The sequence below is a fragment of the Pinus tabuliformis genome, chromosome 8 (genome assembly GCF_031772625.1).
Source record: "Pinus tabuliformis cultivar Carrire ecotype Pingquan chromosome 8, CPIR1, whole genome shotgun sequence".
In the NCBI taxonomy this organism is placed as follows: Eukaryota; Viridiplantae; Streptophyta; class Pinopsida; order Pinales; family Pinaceae; genus Pinus; species Pinus tabuliformis.
Window position 1 is genome coordinate 376,344,370 of NC_142294.1, and position 27,283 is coordinate 376,371,652.

A 27,283-nucleotide genomic window follows, 5' to 3' on the forward strand; every position below is an offset into this window, starting at 1 on the left:
TCTGTTTTTCATAAATTCAACAAACTTGAGGTTAAGGCCAATTAACATCTAAAGATTGTATGAAAGCCTTAAATTTTAGAGTACAACATGCACAAAATTTTCTGCACATAATCCTCAGTTAGATGGTCGTTGAAACCAAGGTAAATTTATGCTTCATAGATGAGTAATGATATTGCGTGTTTAGTGTAGAGTTTTAGTTTACCAATGTGTAGCTCAGAAAATTCTCTAGGTATATTATCTTCTTTCCATCAACAGAGAAACATATAGTAGGGTGCCATAAAATGGTACAACATCCCTCCCTTCAACAGTTCTTATGGAAATTATTAAGGTGTATTAGCATGTCCACCAATGTTAATGCATTAGAGGATTTAAAGAAGAAACAATGCCCAACAATGTTAATGCATTAAAGGAATTAATACAACTATTAGAGGTGCATAAAAAGGTAGATGAAAATGATACCTAGTAAAATTTATTAAAAAGACTACCCCGAAAAAAATAAAAATGATAAATAATAATAAATTTGGTGCTTTTCCATGGGATACTAAATTAGGCAGAGATCCTTTGCAACATTATCATATGTGGAATTTTCTTGCACATGCCTCACACTATTGTAAATATATTAAAATAAGTGATAGGTGATGAAATTAGTCCAAAATAGATAGGGTATATACCATATTAGCCAACGAAGAAAAAGAATAATCATAAATCACATCAATGAATCTAATGTGTTGTGATTAATGGGGGTAATAGATTCATGGGTATAGTTCATTGTTGAAGAGCTTAAACTTGTGGCTACAAAAAATATTTGATCACACTAGAACCATATGCAACAATTGAAGCTAGGCATTTGCACTGGTTAGTATTTCATAGTGTAGTGTCATTGGCATCTATAATTTTGGGATGAGTGCCACACCCACACAAAATTCCTCTTCCAACTCAACCATACCCATGGTTTGTGTAATTTTGAGGCCAAAAATGCAGTGGCACCACCAGAATGAAGGCTACATATTATCCAAATTGGATAAATATAAAATAACTATGACAACATCCCATAAAGCTCTTGGTTAAAAAAAATATAGAAAATTCATATAAGGAGGCATGCCAAAAGGTTGGCCCCTAATAAAATCAAAGCTAAACCCCCAAACTTCAATAAGACACCTATCCAAAGTTATGTGGTTGGTACATACTACACCCAGAAGAACTCATTCACATCCATAAGAAAGAAAGTATCAACGTGGCCCCAAATGTACAATCCCCTTGTCAACATAGCATAATAACAAGAAATTCCTCCACCTCAAGTTTGTCTGTTGGCCTAGGAGATCATGCATTTGCAGAGAGGGAAATATGAAAAATTCAGTGAGTTCATTTCATAGAACCTTAAATATCATAATTACTAAACTGAAAATAGTTTGTGGACATCTCCTTGTAGTTGAACAGGAGCAAGATAGAGCAAGACAATAGACCTAGTTCTTTAAAATTGAGATAGAACCAAGGGACCAAATTGTTGAGGTAGATGAGAAGATGGAAGTCTAAATTCGATTCATAGTGTGCAACAGAGAAAATACATGCCATTCACATCAAAAAAATACTACTCAATAATAATTCCAAAGAGATCAACTATGCTCTATGTGTTGTCAACAATGTACAACTTCTTATCTCAAGGAACAATGCTGAGATTTTTTCCTCATCAACTCAAATGGAAGCCTGGTTGCAGAGAATTTCCAGAAAACTTGGAAGGGAAAGAAGACCTACATGGTTTCTTGGAGTAAAATTCTCATAGTATCTATAGGTTATCAAAATCTATTATGATGAATAAAGCATTGAAATCAATACTACATAATAGACCATTCATACTTACTCATTCTACCTTTGTTGGGTCAGGTGCCCATGTTGCACATTATACAAGAGACAATGCTGCAACATGGAATGATCTCTCATACTCCATATCTACAATGAAAAGTTTTGGATTATTTGGAATCCTATTGGTAGGTGTTGATATTTGTGGAACTTTACAAGACACAAACGAAGAGATTTGAAATAAATGGATTCAACTAGATTCCTTTTATCCTTTTTCTAGAGATCACTCAAATAGGAGCAAAAGACACAAGTATTAGATTTACCTATGGGAATCAGTCACAACGTCTGCAAAGAAGGCATCAGGTCTTAGATACAATCTCATTCCTTGTATCTACACATTGCCTTTTGAAGCTCACGTTGATGGGAAGAGAAGCTTGCAACACACTCCTTTGAAGGTGCCAACAGCTAGAAAACTAAATATACCCTTCAAATTCAAATGGAATCAAATTGTTGGAGATATAAGTATGCATGATAAATGGGTGGAATTCCCACATTTATCCCTTGTTTGAAGAAGCCTAATGGAAGGAATAGATTCCACAGTGGAGACACAATTGGGTTCCTAGCTAAATCCAAGCTACATCCCTGTAGATGTGAGATCCTTCAAAAATTGAGATGGCAATGGGGAAGGCTCTGTCAATATAAAATTTATAAAAGAAGGGTCTAAGGCTGAATTTGTACTAGGATCATGGCTTCATTGTAAGCATCCATTTGGAGCTCTAAACATGGATACAATTATAGGCATGGTTAGTCATCTAACAGACAAACCACATCTCCTATTTGAGTTTATTCAGAGTAGTCCAAGCTCACTGGTACTTGTTCTTGACTTTCTCCCAAGAAAGGATCTAGTTCTTAAGCCGGAGTACTTACAATGGTTTTATGAAGACACCAAACTAGATGTCCCAAGACAAACCTTGGAGAAAGCTCCAAAGGCACAACCATATGTTTCATCCTCTTTTTATGTTCGTAGTGTTTTTTCACCCACTACAATATTGTTTAATATCATTAGTGAGTTACAAGGTAATGAAGGTACAATGAATAGCATGGAAAAGGTTGTCAAGGACATAGTGGAACCAGTAGTAAAAGAAGTTGGGATTTAGTTGGAAGCAATTTTAGCCAGAGGGAGGTCAGTGCAGGAACATGAACAAGAGCTTCTCTTGGGAAGAGATAACATGATTAAAAAAAAAGGTGTTGAAGTGGATATGAGCTCTAACATGCCTAGACTCTTTGGACAGGATGTTGCTAATCATGTAGTAGCTACTTTCCAAAAGGAAATCTAAAATCCTATTCAATGAGAAGCATGAGCTCTTAATAAGGTTAAAGCCAAAGCCATAGAGGTAAGAATTTAGCATCATATTTCAACAATAAATTTGTATATAATCATGCACATATATTACATGTTTGATGATTCCAACTTTATTTCCATGTAACATTAGCATGGTACCTCTTGTCCATGAAGCAATGTTGAAGGAGTCTTAATATACTATAGAGGCTCAATTATGGCTCCAGTCATTTACAATAGAATGGATTTATATAATCTATTGGATTTTATTAGTATTTTCTTTGGAACTCCAAGAGTGTTAGTCTTTAGATACAAGCATCTTGACCATGGCATAAAAATATCTATTAGAATTAGTTCATGCTTGGCTTCGTTGAATGAAGTTTAGGGTTCTTCTAATTTTTAGAAAACAAAACCTCGAAAGGAATATGTGAACATTTTGTAAACAACATACAATGCATGCTAAAAGAGATAGAAAGGGGTAGGTAGAGCACGCCCATCTTGGGTTGATGAGGCCACTAATTTTATGTAATAGTTGTGATCAAATGAAGTTTCTATGTGCATTGAATTGGTAATTTGTTGTGTATTTTTGTGACTCAGTTTATGTGTGATTAATGACATTTGAGTGTGAATATATATATATATATATATATATATATATATATATATATATATATATATATATATATATATATATATATATATATATATATATATATGTATATCTATCCAACTCTGGTAATTGGTTCTACAACTGTGATTCTGGTAGACACTAGCTACATGAATTTCCTGTAGAAATGTTTTTAATGCTCTTTGGGAATCATAATCAATTCCTTCTGGGTTGTTGGTGAGAGATTTAACCATTTGTGTGAAAATGGTTTGTCATTGGAATGCATTGAAGAAGGCATTGATGCTATCTACGTTAATTTCCAGTGAAAGGGTCTGAATATTGATCAAAATTTAGATGGTTGTAATGAGAATCGAGCATAGTTGCATTGGCACTCTATGTTGGAAAAAATAGTCAAGTATCAACATTGAAGAGAAAACCCAACAACTGGTCGTAGGAATGGTCAAAGAGTGAAGGAAATTCACCACTTGGGTGCAGAGTGACTGAGGCTCTATAATTTAAGGTCTTCGTGGAGATCTAAATAATCTATGTTGAAATTGTGGAATTAATTTTCTTCATGGAAAGCTTGCGAAGGAGGGTGTTGGTTCTCCTCTACGTTGTAATGGAAATATGTTGAGGGCCACTTTGTTCTCCCTAAAAATCACCTAGTCACAAATTGTGATCAAGTGTTGAAGGAAGGTGTGAATTCTAAAACTATTTCCAGGGATTGGATCTGTCATAATAAGTATTCACATTTTTGTGTTGGTTAAATCTTAGTTGTAAGGGAAACATTGTCTTAGTAAGGAGAATCATGATTTCTCTATAGAGATTTGCTGCACTTCTATGACATCGTGGGATTGGTATGGAATAAGAGGAATGTGCCTAGATCAGTGGGGATACATTCAATATTGAATAAGAAAAGGAAAACTTTGTATTTAGAAATAGAGCATTAGTAAATTGAAATTCAAGATGCAGATACAAACTACAGATTTGAAATGACATCCATTTGTGTATGCCAAACAAACCTCTGGGGAAAATTGCATTGAAGGAAAGAGGGTTTGATGTTTCAGTATTCAGAAGCAGAGTAGTATGATGTGGTATTCTTGGTGAGTATACCACTTGATGAAACCTAACAAGTGGTCTTATGCTATTGGAGAAAATCCAGAAATGAGGTTTAAAGATTTGGCAACACTATGGAAAGATTTGACAATTCTTCTTAACAGTTATAATAACTATTTGTTTAAATTTTGTAGCAAGTTTGTTCATTTGATAAGATTTGGATGCTAAAAAATTTATGAGTTTGTTGATGACTATGAAATGAACCTACGAACACATGATTTTGTGTTAAACTAATGAAAGGAGTGAATGAGAAGAGAAAATGAATTTTAGACAATCCTGTAGTAGATGATTTGTTGGATATCAAATAGAACTGGAACTCACTACAACTAGGTTGTGAAGTGTGAGGTTTATAGAATGAGGGGAATAGTTGGAAACATTAATAACATACTAGCTATATCCTAACTCACTATTAAAAGTCTAATTAATCAATAATCCATGGTAGTACCTACATTTTAAAGTGTTGGAATTTCTTTAATCGATGATAAATGGTCTTCAGGGGAAGGGGGAATAGATTTTTCACCTGATAATAGTGTTTTCGCACAATTGCAATGACCCAGATCTAGAAAGGGGGAGATCATAAAGGAATGTTCTAATGATGAAGTAGGTTTCGGTGGTGTAGATGTCCCATGCTTAGATATGTGCAATGAAACCCTTCATTCCCTCCACGAACGACTTGAATATGCATTGATTCCTTAGTCGTTGTTGGGGAGAGCACCCTTGTAAACCTTTCTAAAACACTCGTGCACCAAAGCATTTTCTTCCCAAAACCCGTTCATCAAAATGCTAAGCTCCTTAAGAGTGAATCTATGTACTCTTCTTCCATTGTGCATCATTTTCCTATAGTTTGTGATGATCCTCATCATTGGGTAACTATATGGACCTTAATCCACCTCATAGCTTAGAAAAATCAACTCTTCTAACAATTTATTACATATTTTGAATGTATTTTGTCTAATGCGATGAGTCAAAGTGAGACATTATGGCTAGTAGACTAATAAGCATTGATTGCAGGTTTGTGAGAGAAAATCATGGAATTTTGACTAATTAAGTGTTGAAACTCGATTGAGAAAAGGAGGAGAGATTGTAGGAGGTAGATCCTCCTCATTTACTCCTTTCTCATTTGAATATTCCTCCATCAATGACACTAGCTAGGAGTACAAGCAGCTAAGTCATGGAGATCAAAAGGAAACTGAGCAAGTGATAGTTAAAGAGATAGTTTATCTCGAGTTTGGGAGCCGAGCATCCCTATATTTAAGGAAGTCATTGGAGACTTCAGTTGTATAAATAAATAGGCCTATAGCCTCATTAGGATTCGAATTTTTGCAGTAAAAAACACTAGTCATTTTCACGTTCAAGACATATGGAAGACATTGCTATGTAATTTTCTGTTCTGGTAATGAGAATGAGAATTCCCTTGATCCAACACTGAGTTAACTCAGATTACTGAAGCTCTTGGGTTGCGGCCCAACCCTAGCATCAAAGGCTCCTCTTCTTGTATTTGTATGCTTAGATCGTTTTCATAGATTAATGGTTGATTTGTCTTTAGAATTATTTCATTGCAAGTAGTGTAGATTTGATCAGTTTGCTTGTTAGTTTGCTTCCATTTGTGCTTTACTTCAGTAGTATCTTAGAAGAGATAAATGAAAATCAGAAAGTTGTCAATAGGTGGTTTTGGCCTCACTCCTTCCTTCAGGGATCATGGTTTGAGGAAAGAACTCCTATGCAGCCCCAAAAAGACAGAATTCTACTTTCTCATGGAATTTAGGGTTTTTTGTACTTAGACCAGCATTTGATCAGTTTGGAAGAGTAGGATCTAGTTATCATTACTTCTATCTTCAGCCTTACACTATATATAATCAATGTTTCATCTTATTATACTAAGTTTTCCTTTTTCATGAAGTAGACAACTAGCTCATGAAATTTTGTTTTCCTTAGATAATTGAAATTCTTCTTGTTTGCATGATTTTTGGGTAAATGTCAATTTTTGATGCAGTGCATGTGTTTCATAAGTACAGGGATATTTCATAGTCATAAACCTCATTCCAAATTCATCCATCCATGGTCCTTACTTTCTTTCACTAAAAGCCTCACCAATTTCATCATTTCACAAGGAAACTTCTCCAAGCTTGTTGAGCAAATCCAGCCATATCCCAACTTTGGTTTTGAGTGCTGTAGTGGTCCTTGGCACCCCCTTTCCTCATTCGATCCACCAACCACCTTCCCTAATCCTTCCATCACCTTCAACATCCATCCTTTTTCTCTTGGTTGTATCCTATAGAAATACAGGGGATCCTATAGGTTTTCAGGACATCTCATAGAATGCATTAGGACATCCTGCAGAATGCATTAGGACATCCCATAGGTTGACCTATAGTGGCCTTCTTTGAGGCAAAATTGAGGAAAAATCCTCTAGGAAGCTAGAAAAGGACCCCTACTTGCCTCCCAAGCCTTCTAACCATTCACCATCATCCCTAAGCCACCTACGACATCGCCAAAATAAGTTAGCTTTCACACTTTCACACAAAAAAGACAAAAAGAAAAAGAAAAATATTTTTTTCATTTACATGCATAGCAATAGAATGTTTGATTTTTTAATTTTCGTGCCTAGGATAGTAGGATTGCATCCATGTTAACTTAGCATTCTTTTGAAGAAAAGCCTCTTAGCAGTTAGCTAGAAAAATGGTGTGTTTTAGCATTTGATTTCAGCCTTTTTCCTTACTACAGTAGGGAAGCTTTCTCTTAGTGTAGATTTCTCTTTTCCTCATTGGTAATCAAGCTTCTTCTAAATCCATAGAAGTCTGGTTTGAAAAACCTTTGTGGTCTATCACTAGCTTAGTAGTGATCCAAGTTGACTCAACTACCATATTTAACCAAGATCTTTTACTTCCGTGATGTTGTTAGAATTGCATTTAAAATATCATAAAGGAACATATATGCATGTTGTAAAGAAGAGGGAACATGACAAGAATCATCAACATAAAATAGAAGACGTTGATAATATATTTTGTCGAGTGTGGACTACTTCTCCGGGCCCAATGTCAAGATGGTGTTGGCCGCTTCATCCAGTGTTGGAAATGGTGAAGATGTACATGGACTATGTTTTTTGTCATACAAGGACATGTGCTGTCTACATGAGTGGCAAAGTCTCTCCACGATACATTCCACTACAGGAACTATCGCTCACAACATAACTCCTATCAGCATGACATAAACTTACACATGGTGACAATGAGTATCCCTCCATTATGACAACAAAGGAATATCAATCAAAATATACATACAATCCATGATGAATACATCTCACATGAAATAGACATAAAGATTCTACATCACACATCAAGCAGGAATCGAAACAACATAGTAAATCACACAACAAATGATCAAAGAAGTACACGACAACAACACTGCATATACCTCAACTTTGATGCTGGTTGAAGAATGAAATACTCAGCTACTGGATCTGAATGCACCATCAAAATCATGGAGTCGAATGGTATGGAATCAACTGTCCACACTCTGAAATCTAACATCGTCACTCCGATCTGGAAAATGGCTGAAAAATAAAATGCTTAGATGAAAAAACTGACTGCACCACTAAATTTGTGTTGTCGAGAGGTGTAAAATTGACTATCCATTTTTTGAATTATGACACCGACAAAATCTGGGCATGTAGGAATATTTTAGATTCTGTAGTGATTCTCTAAAGATTCCCTCCTCTAGGTTGACTAGAGATCTTTAAATCAAATAAGAAAACTGATCTCACCATTAAGATCCTTGCAAAACTATGAGAAGAATAAGTATAAAGTTGGCTGCATTCTGGATCTATGAAATTTTAGTGTCCAAGGAATCTGCAAGATTCCCTCAGGATTCTCAAAGATTCTTCTCCGCTGGAAATTTGCAAAACTGCTACTCGAAAGGTAAGTCTGACCTCGCCATTGCGTTCCCTACGAAAATATGAGAAAAATGACTATAAACTTGGTTATATTTTGACAAAAAAAATTACCTGCTAGGGAATCTTTTTAGCATCTTAAGATTCTCTGCAAGAATTGTGTCTTGAAAAGTTTTCCATCATCACTCTGCCTCTCTGGAATGTCTCATGGTTCTGCTCCTGGCTTAGGGTTCTGCACAGTCATGGTTCCGCTCCTCTCTTGGTTCTCAAATCCACTCCTCTTGTGCAAATGCATTTGAAGGATTAAATAAAAGAACATGTGTGGAGATTACAACAACACCCTTCTAGCGCATTAGTTAAATAAAAGAACATGGGTGGAGATTACAACAACACCCCTCCAAAAATAAGTTCACTTATATTTTTGTAACGGCGGATGGTTATATGTTTTGGAGCACGGTTTAGGTGAGTTTGTCACTATTTGATTGCAGGCGGTTATGGTGTTGTGCTGCTGTGAGTTGGTGTGAGGGCACCATGGAGGTGGGCCAGCCACATCGGTCGGGCGGGTTCAAGCCCTCCCACCCTCGGAATGCAAGGCAAGTGATATGGTAGTTGGGTGTGGGTTGGGTCCACCGAAGGTGGCCCGCCCACCCCTATATACAAAGTTTTGTTATAACGTCATTTGTGTGGTGGTTGGAGGTTCCGGTAAGGTCATGGCCGTCGGCCCCTTTTCTTAATATCAATTTTTTTCTTTTTAAATATATATAATTTGGGATTTCGAGGTGGTGGGGGTCATGGCCCTCCACCTCTTTTAATATATATATATCTATATATGTATGTATGTATATATATATATATATATATATATATATATATATATATATATATATATATATATATATATATATATATATGTATGTATGTATGTATGTATGTATGTATGTATGTATGTATGTATGTATGTATGTATGTATGTATGTATGTATGTATGTATGTATGTATGTATGTATCTCTCTCTCTCTCTCTCTCTCTCTCTCTATATATATATATATATATATATATATATATATATATATTTGTATTAATAGGTCCTTTTGGATTTTGTCTAATATAAGGGATATTAGACAAATTAAGTATCTAACAAATTTGCCCACTCCTCGGGAGCTAGTTTCCATGTCCGGGACTCAGTCAATTTGTAGGACCATTAAACCTGGCCCACATGACAACTTTTACCAAAACTTTCACTGGTTCTTTCTCCCTCATATGAGATTGGATTTGAGTGTTGTTCACACCGTTGGAATTAGTGTGACGATCACTTCGATCTGGGGATGGTTTGGAAGAAATCTTACCACTTTAATTTTGACCCTTTTCGAGTCCTCTGGGACTTCTACATGTGTTTGGAGACACCTAGATCAATCCTCCCGACTGAGGAGCTTTTGGTCCTCCAAAATGAAAAATAATTTGCAACTTCTTTGTACCTTCTCTGCACTTACAAATGTCTTGATAAGTCACCCTTCCTTCTCCTTCACCTTTGTCCTTCGGAGCCATAAGCGATGAGCTGACACCAGCAACCTCTGCAGACCTGTAGTACAATTATGTAAATTACAGTCTTGACATACAAGACCAACTAATGACCAAAACATACCATACTTTCCATGAGTTTATAACAGATACTCAGTGGTCAAGCTTACATCAAAATGGAAACAATACCCAAGCTATGAAAACAAGGCAAAAATATCATTGTTGCTTCAACAAGTGATCGAAAACACATCATCACTACAACACATGATTTACAAAAATAAGGACAAACACTATTGTTGATCTAACAAGTGACGGAAAACACATCATCACTTTCACAGTTTAAAATGAATCACAAAATAAGACCAGACATCATTGTTGCTTAACAAGTGATGGAAAACACATCATCACTCTTACATTTTAAAATGCAACAAATGATTTACAAAAACATGACCATGACAAGCTAACATATCTAGAAACCATTTTTCACTTACCAATGCGAATGGGTCAACCCCCTGTGGTGTTTTTCTTGTTGAATGACTTTTTCAACTGGTTCATGCACCGACGCTTTGTCTTTAAGGCGTTTCTCAGAATGGAGCCTCCAACATGTGTCTCTTTCATGGTCACCTCTGTCGCAATGACTACAATAGGTCTTCTTCCTCCATATATGCTTTACCTTCTTCTTTACTTACTGTTGAGAGGGTCTTTCACACCTCCTCCTTTTATGGGCTACTATTCGTTTCAAGCACTCAACAAATGTATGGTTATGTAATCCACAAAAAGTACATGTTTTTTGATGCCATGTTTTACATCCATCATTAACAACATGATTGTAATCAAAATGAACATTTGAATATCGAGACTTATTATACCTTTCCTTGTTGTTTTTGGTGTCATTATGGCGATGAGAGGTTGCCTCATCTCTTTCCCTGCAATGGGCACTGCCATGGGATGATGGGGATGTGTTCCCATCATTCTCTTTCCTTGACAATTTCAACGATGTCTTGGAAGCATCTGACACCTTTGAGGATTCTCCTTCACTATATCCCAAGCCTTCAAATTGATGTCTCTCCACTGTCAATTTGGAAAGAACTGATGAGGGTCTCTCATTATTTGTTGTTGGTGGTTCGCTGGTTGTCTTGGCGATTCCCCAACTTCTTTCCTGACATACCCAAGTCCTACCTGATGGGGTAATTCCTCTACATTAATGGGGTTGACAATGCCTTGGCCATTAATTCCTTGGTCGTTAATCCCCAAGCATTTTCCTTCATACCCCATTTTCTTCAACAGTTTGGAACCAAGTCCTGTGGTATGATTTTCAAAAACAATGAAATCATTATCACGACACATACATGAAGTCAGAGAGTTACTTTTTACCTCACATGGATCACACTGCAGCTTTTCCAAGGCCTCATCCTTAGCTTGTAGTTGTCGTAGCAAACTATGTTTCTCCTTTTTCTCTTCTTGTAGAAGCATCTTAAATTCAGCATTATCGGCTTGAAGACTTTGGTTGTTGTGCTGCAATTCTTCTAGGGCCTCTTCCGTGGCTCACAACTGAAGCTGCAATCACTCCTTTTCCTCTGTCTCTTTCTGTAGAGCTTCATACATTATTTCCACCTTTTTGGACACTCTAAGCATGGTCTCACACATCGCTTTGTCATCCTCCAACGCTGCACATTCCTTTCTTCATGCTCACAATTCAGATCCATGCGAAGACTTCTTTGATACCAAACTTGATCTGAGTTAACTCAACTCCTAGATTTAACCAAGATATTTTACTTTCGTGATGTTGTTAGAATTGCATTTAAAGGAGCATAAAGGAACATATATGCATGTTGTAAAGAAGAGGGAACATGACAAGAATCAGCAACATAAAACACAAGACATTGATAACAGAGTTTGTCAAGTGTGGACTTCTTCTCCAGGCCCGGTGTCAAGATGGTGTTGGTCGCTTAGTTAAATGCTAGAAATGGTGAAGATGTACATGGACTATGTTTTCTATCATACAAGGACATATGCCCTCTACATGAGTGGCAAAGTCTCTCCACGAGGCGTTTCGCTATAGGAACTATCACTCACAACAGACCTCCTATCAGCATGACATAAAATTACACATGGTGACAATGAGTATCCTGTCATCATTGCATCAAAGGGACCTCAACCAAAACACCCATGGTGATAATGAGTATCCCTCCATCATGGAAACAAAGAGATATCAATCAAAATATACAGACAATCCATGATGAATACATCTCGCATGAAATAGACACAAAGCTTTTGCACCATACATCAAGCAAGAATCAAAACAACATAGTACATCACACAACAAATGATCAAAGAAGTACATGACAACAACACTGCATATACCTCAAGTCTGATGCTGGTTGAAGAATGACCTACTCAACTGCTAGATCTAAATGCACCATCAAAATTGTGGAGTTGAATGGTATGGAATCGACTATCCACACTCTAAAATCTGACACAAACACTCCAATCTGGAAATGGTAGAAAACTAAAAGGCTTAGATGCAAAAGTTGGCTGCAGCACTGAATTTGCATCATCGAGAGGTGTAAAATTGACTGTCCATTTTCTGAATTCTAACACTGGCAAAATATGGGCGTGTAGGAATCTTTTAGATTCCCTCACGATTCTCCAAAGATTCGCTCCTCCAGGCTTATTGGAGATCTGCAACTCAAATCAAAAAATTGATCTCGTCATTGAGATCCTTCCAAAATTTTGAGAAGAATGAGTATAAATTTTGTTGCATTATGGATCTATGAAATTTTACCCTCCAAGGAATCTGGAAGATTCCCTCAAGATTCTCAAAGATTCTCCTCTGTTGGGAATCTGCAAATCTGCTGCTTAAAAGGAAAACCGAACCTCGCCATTGTGTTCCATGTGAAAATCTGAGAAAGATGACTATAAACATGGTTATATTTTGGCAAAAATAATTTTTAACTCCCATGGAATCTTTTCAACATCTTAAGATTCTCTACAAGAATTCTGTCTCAAAAATCATGCCATCATCATTCCACCTTAGGGTTCCGCATACTCAAAGTTCTGCTCCTCGCTCAGGGTTTCGCATAGTCATGGTTCCACACCTCTCTTGGTTCTCAAATCTGCTCCTCCTACGCAAATGAATTTGAAGGATTGAATAAAAGAACATGGGCGGAGACTACAACGACACCCTTCTAGAGTGTTAGTTAGGGCAGAGTGCTTGAGGCGGGGAGGTCAGGGGATCAAATCTCCACCCCTCCAAAAATAAGAATGCTTATATTTTCTGTAACAATGGATGGTTATATCTTTCGGGGCACGATTTAGGTGAGTTTGTGACCATTTGAGTGCATGCGGTTATGGTGCTATGCTGCTGTGAGTTGGTGTCAGGCGGCCCAAGAGGTGGGCCATCCACACCAATCGGGTGGGTTCAAGTCCTGCCACCCTCAGAATATAAGTACAAAGTTTTTTTATAACATCATTTGTGTGGAGGTTGGAGGGTCTGGCAGGCATGGCCACCGAACCCTTTTTTTAATATCAAATTTTTGTTTTTTTAAATATATATATATATAGTTTGAACTTTGGAGGTGGCGAGGGTCATGGCCCGCCACCTCTTTTAATATATCTATATATATATATATATATATATATATATATATAATTTTTGTATTAATATGTCTTTTTGGATTTTGTCTAATATAAGGGATATTAGACAAATTAAGTATCCAATAAATTTGCCCACTCCTCAGGAGCCAGATTCCATGTTTAGTACTCGGTCAATTTTTAGGACCATTAAACCTAGCCCAGATGGAAACTCTGACAAAAACATTGACTGGCTCTTTCTCCCTCATACGAGCTCGGATTTGAGTGTCATTCGCATAGTTGGAATCAAGGTGATGAGGACTTCAATCTGGTGTTGGTTTGGGAGGAATATGACCGCTTTGAATTTTGACCCTTTTTGAGTCTTCTCGGACTTCGATATGTGTCTCGAGCCACCTGGATTATGCCATGTCACCAAAATAAGTTAGCTTTCACACTTTCACATAAAAAAGACAAAAAGAAAAACATATTTATTTAGTTGATTTACATGCACAATAGTAGAATGTTTGATGTTTTAATTTGCATACCTAGGACAGTAGGATTGCATCCATGTTAACTTAACATTCTTTTGAAGCAAAGCCTCTTAGTAGTTAGCTAGAAACATGTTGTGCTTTAGCATTTGATTTCAGTCTTTTTCCTTATTGCAGTAGACAAGCTTTCTCTTAGTGTAGATTTCTCTTTTCTTCAATGGTAATCAAGCTTCTTCTGAATCGATAGAAGTCTAGTTTGGAAAACCTTAGTGGTCTATCGCCAGCTTAGCAGTGACAAAGAGCAGACCCATCACATTTACTTGTGTATACTATACTGTCACCTCTAAGTTTGTATGAACCTCGGGTTGATAAAGTAAAGTTGGTAGCCAAAGAAGTTGTAGCATTCTTGCTGCAATACTAGTGCTCATCACTTTTTGGCGTCGTTGTTGGGGAGGTGTCTGAGTAATATGTGATAACTTCTTTCTTTTTTCCATTTCTTATCTTCGACATTCTGCTATTAGTTTTGTTTATGAAAAAGTAATTTAGTTTGATTTCTCTTCCATTCCACATTCTTTTCTTTCTTTTCCATTCTGCAAGTAAGATTTCATTCAAGTAGTTAGTTTTCATTCAGTCAGTTTGTTTCCATTCAGTTTGCAATTTCAATTTTGCAATTTTTTTTTCAAAACTTGAAAAAAAACACAAAACAAAACAAAAACACTTCTTTCATGCCTCATAGGAATATGGATAACTTAGGAAAAAAATTTCCAAATATCCCCACCGCTTCAAACAACCAACCTTCCCTCTTCTTCGGTGGCTTTGAATTGGAGGATCCCTTACGTGAACATCCAAAGATATTTGAAGAACCTACAGGGGGAGAAGAAGAAAAAGAACCCATTCCAACTGACCCAACGACTGAAAATATAAATGATAGAGGAAATATAGAAAGATTTGAGGGTGCTTTTCCCATCACAGAAACTAATGGGGGTACCAAGATGAAGAACATAAGCCCCTCTACTCTTCCTCATTTCCATGGCCTGACCTCAAAAGATCTGGACACTTTCTTGTTTGAGTTTGTTGTCATATGCAGAACCTATGATTACACCAATGATGAGTAGAGGTTGAAACTATTCCCATCTACTCTCAAGGATGCATCTTTGCGTTGGTCCATGGGTTTACCATGGGATAGCATAACACATGGGCTTAGATGTAGCAAGCCTTCAACAAAAAGTATGGAGACTATTGCAGGTCTAAAGACACTAAAGAGGAAATTTTTAGGATGGCCTTAGGGCATGATGAATCCCTAGAGGATTATGAAGAAAGATTCCAGCTTAGCTACAAAAGGGCCAGGTGCACACTTGACCCTGAGTCATTGAAGCTAGTCCTGCGTAGAGGGGTATGGGAAGATCTTCTGGATACCCTAAACTTGCTAGTAGAAGGGGACATCTACCATCTACCCTATGAGGATGTCAAGATTGTCTTTAGAAACCATTCTAGGGTAGCTAGGAAAAAGGGTAGGGGTATTCAATCTATGGTCGGTCCATCCTCTTCCAATAAAGCTATTAAGGGTGAAATTGGAAGCATGCTCGAAGATTTCAAGAGTGAGATGTTGCAAACCCTTTCCCTACAGATGGACACTATCCACATTAAGAGAAAAAAGAGGAAGCAGAGAGATCCTTAGCCATTTTCTACCCTAGATGCATGAGGAGGCACCTTAGGAATGAATGTCCATTAAACCTGATTGAAGTCACCTTGGTCTGTGAAGAAAACCACTCCATAGACAAGTGCCCTTCTCTACCTGGACTAAAAGTTGTATATCATGGAACTGAAGGGGTGACTAAACAACTCTACTACATAAACCAAAGGAGGCCTCATGGGCCTCGTCCATACCAGTAGGGCATGAAAGGTTCATCCCATGCATATTAAAAACCCAACCAGGCCACATCCATTCCCTCTTGGGGGCTCCCTCCTCATCCTTCTTGGTCTACACCTCCTCCTTGGTCCTTTGCACCTCAGTATCATCCCCAGCCGACTAGCCAGAAATTTTAGCCATATTCTCCACCACAGCCTTAGTGGAATGCATCGCCCCAAGGGTGGAGGCCCCTATACACCGATTCTCTGACTTTATTGCCTCCACCACCTACTCAACCACAACTTTTATACCCAGCTCCACCTAAACAACCCCAGATGTCTTCCTAGCCAAATCTGAACCCGAAAAATAGACATGAACAACATGTATACAGTGGAGAGACATCCTATCCTTCTTATGCTGTGGATATTCAGGAAATCAACCTGAGATCTAGGAGAGTACTCCCGAACAACCAACCTCTACCTCCACCTAGGGAGAGTGAGGAAGAAAGATAGGAAAGCATGCCTAAAGTAAATTCACCACCCTTTCCTGAGAGATTAACCCAACCACTCCAACCTAACCCGGAAGAGACTGAACTTTTGGGAGAATTGAAAATTCTATGTGTCAAAATTCCACTTTGCTAAGCCATAAAGGATGTACCTACCTACAACACGTTGATTAAGTATAAGTGTTTCAAACATCTTGTGAGGTGAAAGAGAGATGCCCCTACCATTAATGTCATTCGACAACTGTCCGACTTAATGTTGGGGCAAGTAATTTGTTCGAAGTATTTGAACCCTAGAAACCTTGTAGTAGATGTGCACATCAGTGGCACCATTGTCCCACGCACTTTGATTGATCTTGGGGATGTCATTAATGTGATGACTAAGGACACCATGCTCAAGCTCAATCTCTAGGGCTCATTAAGAAAGACCACAACAGTCTTGCAACTTGAAAACCATTCCACAATGACCCCTGAGGGGATTGTGGGGGATGTGATGGTCTCCATTGTATTTTGGGAGTACCTTATAGACTTCCTAGTTTTCCAGCCTAAGGCCAAGCTTACTGGTTACCCTATCATCCTTGGGAGGCCCTGGTTAGCCATTTCCGATTCCTACATTAGTCGTAGGGTTGGAAATATGACTATAAAAAATGGGCATATGTCCAAGTAGTTAGTCCTGTACCCTCCTTCCCAGCCATCTCTAGAACATGACTTACTTTATGGTTGGAGGAGGAGGAAGAAGATGAAGTTTATTCAGCCCATCTCTATACCTTAGAGACAACCATGGGAGGAGGACAACCGGATGAAGATGATTTGATTGAACACATACTCCAAATTCCAACTCCCAGTACATTTTCCTTAGAGGAATTAGTGAAGGAAACCAAGAAAAACCATCAGATTGATCTATGCCTGGCTAATTCAAACCCTACCCGTGTTAAAACCATAGAATTCGGCCCTGAGAGAACTTTGAAAATCAACCCATCTCTTTCTGTACACCAAGAAGGAAAGTTGTGCAACATGCTAAAGGAACATATGGATTCCTTTGCTTGGAGTTACAAAAAAATGAAGGGACTGCACCTCTCGGTGTGTACTCACCAAATTTATATCAAAGAAGACTACAAACCAATCCAACAATCCCAAAGGAGAATGAATCCATCTCTCATGGATATAGTCAAAGAAGAAATGCAAAAGATACTAGATGCAGGATTCATTTACCTTATCTCAGACAGTGAGTGGGTGTCTCCTTTGGTGTTGGATCTAAAGGAAAATGGGAAATGGAGGATTTTTTTCGATTATAGAGAGTTAAACAAAGCCATAAATAAGGACCATTTCCCTCTACCTTTCATTGACCAAGTGCTAGGTGGCTTGGCAGCGAAAAGGTTTTTTCTCTTTCCTAGATGGGTTCAATCAACACAGTCAAATCTAGATCACCCCAGAAGACCAGGATAAAACCACCTTCACTTGTCCTTGGGGTACTTTCTCCTATAGGGTCCTTCCTTTTTTCCTATGCAATTCCCTTGCCACTTTCCACAGAGAAGTATTGAGTATCTTTGTCAAGCTAGTCCATGATGCAGTACAGATTTATATGGATGATTTTAGAACCTATGGGTGCTACTTCTAGGAGGCTTTGTCCAACTTATGTAAGGTATTGAACAAATTCATTGAAATGAACCTATCCCTTAATCCTGAAAAATATGAGTTCTTGATCCAAAGGGTCCCACCTCTGCAAAAATAGAGAGACGTCAGAAGTTTTCTAGGTTTATCTAGATACTATGAGAGGTTTATAAAAGACGTCAGCAAGTTAGCTTCTCCTTTATTTGGGTTGTTGGCCAAAGACTCTGAGTTTGTATGGTCAAAAATATGTCAAGAGGTGTGGTACTGAATCCTTCATCAACGAAGGATTTCCCTTACTCCACTTAAGAAATTGAATCAATATATTTCCATATCCTCTTGTTGAAGGAAGGATTTTATTAAATCTAGTCAAGTAATCAATTAATTTCCATTTCCTTTTTATGAAGCCATGATTTCAGTTGGATTCAAAAGGACAAGTGGAGCATCCCAACTAATGTAGCCTATTTTTTGGAGTCTCATATATACTAATGATTAAAAGGGATGGTCCTTTTTCATTTCAATACAACCTTGTTTTTCCTTATCTGCCTCCTCTTTGTTTGAATTTCAAGCAAAAGTTACTACTTTCTGTCTTGCTTGTTTCATTTTCAAGTACAACAGTTGCTCCTATTCTATAGTTCTAGTCTTCATGGTCTAGCTTCCTTTTTTTGTGTTTCCTTATCTCTTTCCTATTATTTTTTCTCTAATTTTATTTTACCTCTATTAAAGAAAATCTTTTCCTCAATATTTTTGTCATCAGTGTCATGATTCTCCTCTTCCACGAGAGGTGAAATCATGGTTTCTAGAGGCTGTAGTGGAATATTACGTACTGTGAATTATTGTTATGTTGTTTCATATTAATTGTCAGGTAGTTAATAGATAATATATTATTAAATAAGGGAGACAAGGTCATACTTGATCATCCCCATTTTGGATCCAGCTTGCCTATAAAGGGAAGTATATTATATGTTGTAAGGTTTCTTTTTGACATTTTCTTAATACAAACATTATTTGTTTGAGAAATATCCTATTAAGGGTGGCACCCAACAATCTTGTAGGATCCTACTCCATGATAATGGGTTCCCATCTATCATTTTCATACTTTCATGTTGGAGGCTTCTTTTCCATAAAGAGTGATAATGTCAGCCAATGGTATATGACATTGTATTGCAATGGTCAGGGGTGCAGTTGTGGTACCTTTCCTTTTTTTCTCTCACTTTATTACTAACATAATTGAAAGGCCTTCCTTAAGAGTATTGTGACTATTGGTAGTAGGAAGATGGATCCAAGAGGTTAGTAAGAGTATACATGATCATAGTCTAGGCACACTCTCTAGAACTCCAATGATTTTCACAAATGTTACACATCCTCATTGACCTCCTAGACCTAGAAAGTTATTTGCAAATGGTGATTTTTTTATTTTATTTTTTGTCTGAATGCTTCTTTTCCAAATTAAAAGGAAAACTTCTATTATAGTGAGTTTTCATGCTACACTGAATTTGATGTGGTTCAAGGGATTTTGTCTCCTAATAACGCCACTTTCTAGGGAATATGAAGGAATTGGCTACAAATCTTAGACACCTTGTCCTAAGAAAACTTCACAAAGTCACAATACTAGAATAAATGTTTCAAAGTTTTGTTTGTTTCATAGATAGAGCCTTCTTCCCTATGACAATTCCAATTGAATTATCCTTTGCTCTACTACAGGTTCCCCAAAAACAGGTACTAGGTGAAGACCTTATTTTATCCATTAATGGCTTCGATGCACTTTAAAACAAGCCTATGTTGATCTATTGCTATATTTAATCCAATGCAATTTGTCTTGTTATTGGGTCCTTCAATCTTTGTGAACTTTGTAACCTATAAAATTTGACAGAGCTTGGATACATAAGCTTGAAGTTCCTCGTCAAATAGGTTGAGTTAAATATTTTTACTAAATGATTCAAATTCATCCTTCATATTGGAACTTATGGTTGACAATTGTGATGTGTCTCCCATATCTATGTAGGAAAGTAGTGAAATGGTTAACAGTTAATGACATCTTGCCTCCAAAGTAGCATATATTTCTCACTTATAACCTTCAAAGAATATTCCGCAGTCTTTTAATAGAGTTAACATAGCTCGAGTGTTGGAGATGTGTAATATTCACATAAATCCATGGGTTGACCTATCTTGTGTGTATTTTAAGTGTGTATAGGGTTTTGTCTTGAAAGATGTCATAGTCAAACTCTTCATTATTTTATATATGGATGGTTAGGGTTGACCTAGATTTGTGAGTCCATAACCCTTCTCTAGGAGGGAACCCCATTTTAAAGTGTGTATAAATACACACACACCAACATTTTTACAAATACATTTTTGGATCATTGGTTACATGTTCTCTTGTGTGATTCTTTAGCATATGGGCACCACATCTTGTGTTTCTCTTATTCATGGGTTCATATTTTGTTCCATGTATGTGTTTATGGTCTATGTAGATGAAGGGATTTCTGGTTGGTTCCATTCGATCTTTGTTTATCTCTTTTGATCTCAACATAGTATTAGAGTGGGTGTGAGCTTCCTCTCCCTTATTCGGTGGTTCTCCCTTTTTATTCTTGGTATTCTACATGTGATTGGTATTTGTCTTTTATTGTTGGATCCCTTGTATCTTGTGTGTCCTTTTGTTGGGTTGATCATTCATCCCTTGAAACACTTATTACATGACTGTTTCACACATATCCTACAGGGTTGATGTCATATATTTGATGGGCTATATCCTTCTTTTTCATGTGCACTTTCTATGGTTATTTTAACTTTTTTCCCTCCTATTTGAGATTGCATAGAGGCTGGTGCACTTATACCTATTAGGGTTTCTTCTTGATCTTGCTGGTATTTTTTGTATCTGGAAGAAGGCTGAAATTATGAATTAAAGAAGTTTTGGGGTTGTTCTATGGGTTCTTCTTTTTTCCTGGCTAGAAGACTCCCTGTTTAGGGTTGTTTTGTGTCCATATTCTACCTTAACTATGGAAATTTTGGCACCCAACACTATGGCTTTGTGTGTTGGCTGCTCATGTTGGTATTTTTTGCAACTGTAGTCATTTCTAGCCTTATTTGGAGTTGATCCAAAGTTTTTGGTGGATATTATTACCCTAAGGGTTTCCATCTTTCCTTTTTAGGTTATCTCATTTCTCCTAGGATTTCACTCATCTTCAAGTTCTTACTACAACACTAACCAATAAGTGTATAGATCATCTTATTTGCACAAATGTTGAAGATTTTTCATTATTCTTCCCCTTTTAGGGCTTCCCAAGAGGGCCCACTTGAAATTATATGTTCTAGAGAATTGCTTGGCACATGATTTTCTGGGTTATTCACTTAATATATGATATTAGTGGCTAGTGGAATTTTCCTTAAGGGCCATTGAACTAAGGTTTCTAGATCACCTTTATTATAGGGATTTAAACCCTTCTTAATCCCTTTAGTGGGTTTTCTTGAAGACTCATGGACACTTCATCTGCTAGACTATATGGATTGTTCTTATGGTACACATATGGTTGTATGCTTTGAAGATTGGACTATAGCAGTTTTAGATGGCGATGTGACACGGGTCAAATACATCTAACCATAGGTAGACACTCATTAACATTAGCTCACAAACCAAAACTGAAAATTACACAATAGGTATACACATAAACTGAATATGATTAATTAATAAAATAAAATATTATAGGAGAAATCATGGCCTATTCATGGGCTCTCATTCCTCATATTCACTCACACACTTCTCCATCATACATGCCTCATAGGACCTCCTCAATTTATACAAATGGATTAGAACCCAAGTGTTGGGATAGTGTCCCTTAGGGTCAATTTTGGGGCAAAATCCCAAGCATTGGGGCAGAAAGCCCAGGTTTTTGTTGTGTAAAATGTAAAGTCTCGCAAGTTGTGGTTGCGGAGCGCATACATAGTAAAGTGTCATAAAGGGTTTTACCCTTATTTTATGTAAGTTTTGTTAGCTTTATAGATCCATCCATGGTCTGTAGACCATGGGATTGTATAAAAAAGAGAGTCTTAGAGAGTCTAAGGCATGGCAGATATCGATGAAGATGAATGTAATGGGTTAGTAGAAGAGAAGAGCGAAGAGTCTTAGAGTAGAAGAGAGGCTCTGCAGCTTTATGGGAAAAGGCCTAGAGTAGTGTTTGCAGATGAGTGCATGGACCCCTATAGCTGAGTGCGCAGGGTACTCTTGAGTCTGTAACCAGAACTGAAGTATCAATAAAGAGATTATTCTAGAAATATCTGTGTTTTTTCTATTTACTTATGTTATGAATCAATGCGATTATGTTATGATGAATGATGGGTTTATGAATTAATATTGTATTGATGCGTGATTTTGCACGATTTATGTTGTTATATGAATGCAAGCATTAATAACTATTTACACGAAGAATATCTTGTTTCATTTTAAAGTTATCAAACACTTAAGATGATTTGGGTAAATAAGAAATTAGGAGTAATCACAGAAGCACATAAGTGGTTGATTAGCCTATCTAAGGTTCGCAAAATATAGCCGTAGACCTTTGCAAAGGTCTAAAGGTTGGTTATAGGAAGTTATATCAATAAGCCTTTAAGGCTTATCAATGTTCGTGAAGGAAGATTTAGGGATTAAAACAACATTACACTAATCTCTGGGTGTGGAAACTTGGTTCCAACATCCCCCCGTACTTCTTTAGGTGAGACTTCAATCCGTGCTCCGTGGGTTGATGCCAAAAGGTCTAGTAGTGTAGGGATTTCCTTGCAAAAATAACTCTGAACCTGGGTTAGGACCCACTAAGCCAACAAATGGTTATGTTTCCAGGACCGGGACTTGCATAAAGAGATGTGTGATTTCGCATCACTGGAATCCAGCTAAGAACGAAATTGAGGATTGGTTGGATAGAAAGCTCCATGAATTCGCATTATAAGAAAAAAGAAATCTGTTTGATGAAAGAACGGTGGTTGGATAGTTGTCTGTACATGGAGATACACAAAATTTTCTTATGTTCCTTCCCAATCGAACTATACGAGTGGATCGCTAAATTGGCTTATGGCCAACGAAGGTGGAGGCTTAACGCTATAATAGTGTGGACCTCGGAGTTAGTGCAGAGATTGGAAGCCTCTGAAGATAAGATCGTGTGCGCTATTGATCACTTGCTTGATCACATCATAGGAGGATTTGTGACGGAATTCACGGTTGATACTTCAATTAGCTACATCGAAGTGGAGCGACGCTTCTTCAAGGGACCACGAGGTAAGTATTTAAGATCTTTGACTACTTGGATTAAGATGCTCTTGTGTGAAAAGTGTGTTTTGAAATTACCTTGATGTTTGGAGCTACGTGAAGTGGAAAGATCTTCAGGGATAGATGGAGAATAGACCCTGAATATAGCCCATTGATTGGGCCTTCCCTGAGTGACGATGAGAAAGTAGCACATGCTTCTCTACAGAGCATTGTCCAGTTAACACGACAAGGGTTTCTGTGAATACCTCATCCATCCACACTACCTCCGCCTTCACCTCCACAACATACACCTTCTCCCACACTGCCACCACCTCTGCCACTATTTGATATGTCGAATACGATGAAACTGCCCATTTTGAAGGGCTTGGGAAATGAGGACCCGACTAGTTCTGGTTCGCTGTGAAGGCCGTATGGACTGCCTAGAATATTACAGATGATCAGATGAAGAGAGCAACATTGGCTACTACTCTATAGGACCACGCACTAACATGGTACATTAAGTGTTGTATCGATTACCAGACGGCTCAGTTAGCAGACATTAAGACTGCACTGAATAAGGAATTTAGTAGGCCCAAGTCTGAATTGAAGTCAGTCGTTGGATTCAAGGAAATCATGATGAGGCCTGCTGAAACACCCTAGGAGCTGGATCAAAGACTGAAATGCTAGATTCGTGAAGCTAACATGAATTTTACGGATGGGCAGCACCGAGAATGGTTTGTTGCTTTGCTCTTGCCTCATCTAAGGGTTGTATTATCATAGCAAAAGACTGGGACCTAAGCGGAAGCCCTGGAAATTGTGATGAGATTGCACAAGATTCCAATTCAAGATGTTGCTTTGGGAGTTCAAAAGATTCAGGCAGAGTTGATGAATCTTTTCCTAGAGTTTCAGAGTCTGAAGAAGGATAGAGCAGCTCATCTAGAGGTGCATGAAGAGGTTTGGTGCTTGAAATGTAAGAGCTAGGTGCATGATAAAGATCATTGCCTTTTCTTCGCAAATTATGTTACAGGAGGAGGGACGATGCGTCTGAGGCTAGAAGCTCAAGCGGGGCCAAGTACAGAGCCCGCATTGTGGTGCACCATTATTCAGGTGGCTAGAAAACACATAAGAGATAACTTCCTTGCTGCAGAATTTCGTTCAGACATCGCAACAACTCTTCTGCAACTTCACTAAATTGGTGGGTCATGATGAGCATAATTGCCATAGCTATGAGTTAATGATGGAAAGAACACCTGCATATCGAATGAAAACAGAAATTCAGCCTCTAGATCAAGGCACTAGGGGAGCATGTTGAGGATATAAAGGGCGCGGTCGAGGCTGAGGAGGAGGAGGACCTAGTAGAGGTCAGGAACAGTTTATTTGTTACAATTTCAGAGTGCCGGGACATTACGTGCAAGAGTGTATGAGCTCGACGTGCCTATCGTGCCGATACTGTACTTAGTTTGATCACACAATAGAATATTTCCCTGTATTAATAACTAAGATGTAGGAGAAGAGGGTGCAGCCTCCGCAACTCAACTAGAACCTGTAGATGATGAGGGTTGAACCTTGGATAGAGGATCCTAATGTGAATATCGTGCTACGAAGTGGAATGACGACTGGCTAGGATAAAGGAAAGCCACCTGAAGAAAGTGAGTGGGTCCACAAAGCTCTAGAAAAGGAGGTTGGGTTTGATCTGGAGTGCGCAAAAGAAACATTCATGGAAGAAAGGAAAATCTTCGCTGAGACCTCTACCTCAAGAATTCAGGATAAGCTATCTAAAGAAATGGACCCCTCTATGCTTACTACCTTCTTGGAGACCTGTATGAAGCTACTGTGCAATAACAAGGCCACGAAAGGATTATAGGCATTGATAAATAAGTGTGCCAGAAAAGAGAATTATCCTGAGGGACTGCTCGTAGTCAGAAAAATTGGTAAGCATAAGGCAAGAACAGGGCGTGAGATGAGGCTCACTGCCAAATCGGATAATATGAGATGGATCAAGTTATTCTGGATTTGGGGTCAGATGGAAATGTTTTTCCTAAACAGACGTGGGAGAGAATGGGGAGACCTATGTTGCAGTGGTGTCCAATTCAACTGAGGATGGTAAATCAACAAAAGATTATCCCCATGGGAAGATTATAGGGAGTAACAATATATATTGAAGGTGCGAGCGCGTTGGCTGATTTTGAAGTGATAGAGATTGTTGATGACAACAATCCATACCCTGCGCTCGTTGGCATTGACTAGGCTATTAACATGAATGGTGTAATAAATTTGAAGAAGAGGACGTTGTCATTAGAAAGAAAATCGCTCCATGTAGTAGTACCTTTGGACCCCACCGAGGGACCACGCTATACTGAACCAGTCTGCGATTATGAAAGTGATGATGATTTGGGCTAGATCTATAAGATAAAGGCATCAGACCAGGATTAGGTTAATCCAATAGTGGATGGATGCATTGCATGGGACCACGACAGTTCTTTCACATCAGATTCAAATGAGTAACTGGAACACTGGAAGAATATGTTGCACGAAGTATCTATGTTGCATTGTCATATGATGACTAAATCGTTGCACTATGTATCATCGGAGGTAAGAATTTTACTTTATTATGATGGTTTAACTGACATAGATACATATTTGGATGCATTTGAAAGGGAGGCACCAAAGAATCATCACTTCCAAGCACTAGATTTGGCGATGCATACTATACCCGCAAGATGGTGGGGCACGTATAAAGATAGTTTTGATGGATGGCACGAGTATAGAAGAATGATGAGATTGCGGTTCGATCACCCAAAATTTCGGCTAACGGAGAAATATGCTGGAAGGAATGATCCGTGTGATCGTTTGGAAAAATGGACTAATGTTTATGGAGCGGAGCTGAAATTTGAGTGGGTACATTTATTCTGTCATACTTTGGATGTGATACCAATGAATTGGTACCTAGAAATAGAGCTTCGCCACAACACTGAAGAATGGGACTTTTTGAGACAGGGATTATTGATGACATTCATCTTTGAGGATGGATTCGAATGTATTGATGAGGCATTGCAGGAGGTCAAGGTAGTGATTTTTATAATACCTTAGGATCCTTTGGATTTGATTCAACCATATTGGACCACCTAGCTGTGCCATGTTTTGGAGTGCTACAATGTGACTACTGAAGAAGAAGACGAGGATCCAAGGAACATTAATATCCTAGAGACAGAAGGCCATCGTGAATTGGAGGGACCACAAATAGAGAATCTAGATATCACCGTGCCACTGAAGACTAGACAAGTGAACATTGGCACAGAAGCGGAGTTGAAGTTTGCGAAGATTGGGGACTACTGGGATGATACCAAAGTAGATAAGGTTGGCGAGTTGCTCGACAAGCATCATGATTTGTTCCCTACGAATTTTTCAAACTTGAAAGGAATAATAGGGGACTTGGGTGTCATGGATTACCTTGAAGCTAGATGCAAAGCCGATTAAGCAAAGGCCCTATCGCCTTAATCCAAAGTATAAAGAAAAGGTCTGTTTGGAGTTAGATAAGATGCTTGCAGCAAGTATTATTGAATTAGTTGAGGAATTTTATTGGGTGAGCCTAATGGTAGTTTAGGAAAAGAAGAAGAAGGAAGAAATAAGGATATGTGTCGATCTCAGGAAGCTTAATGATGCTTGCATGTATGATCCCTTTCCGACACCATTCACATATGAAGTACTGGACAATGTAGGAGGACAGGAAGCATATTCATTCACCGATGGGTTCTCTAGGT

The 27,283-nt window shown here is 38.0% G+C and overlaps 1 pseudogene; it reads left to right on the plus strand.

Annotated features, from left to right (window-relative positions):
• The first annotated feature begins 2,321 nt into the window (after positions 1-2,321).
• On the plus strand, positions 2,322-3,134 carry LOC149235676 (red chlorophyll catabolite reductase pseudogene; annotated as a pseudogene).
• The last annotated feature ends 24,149 nt before the right edge of the window (positions 3,135-27,283 follow it).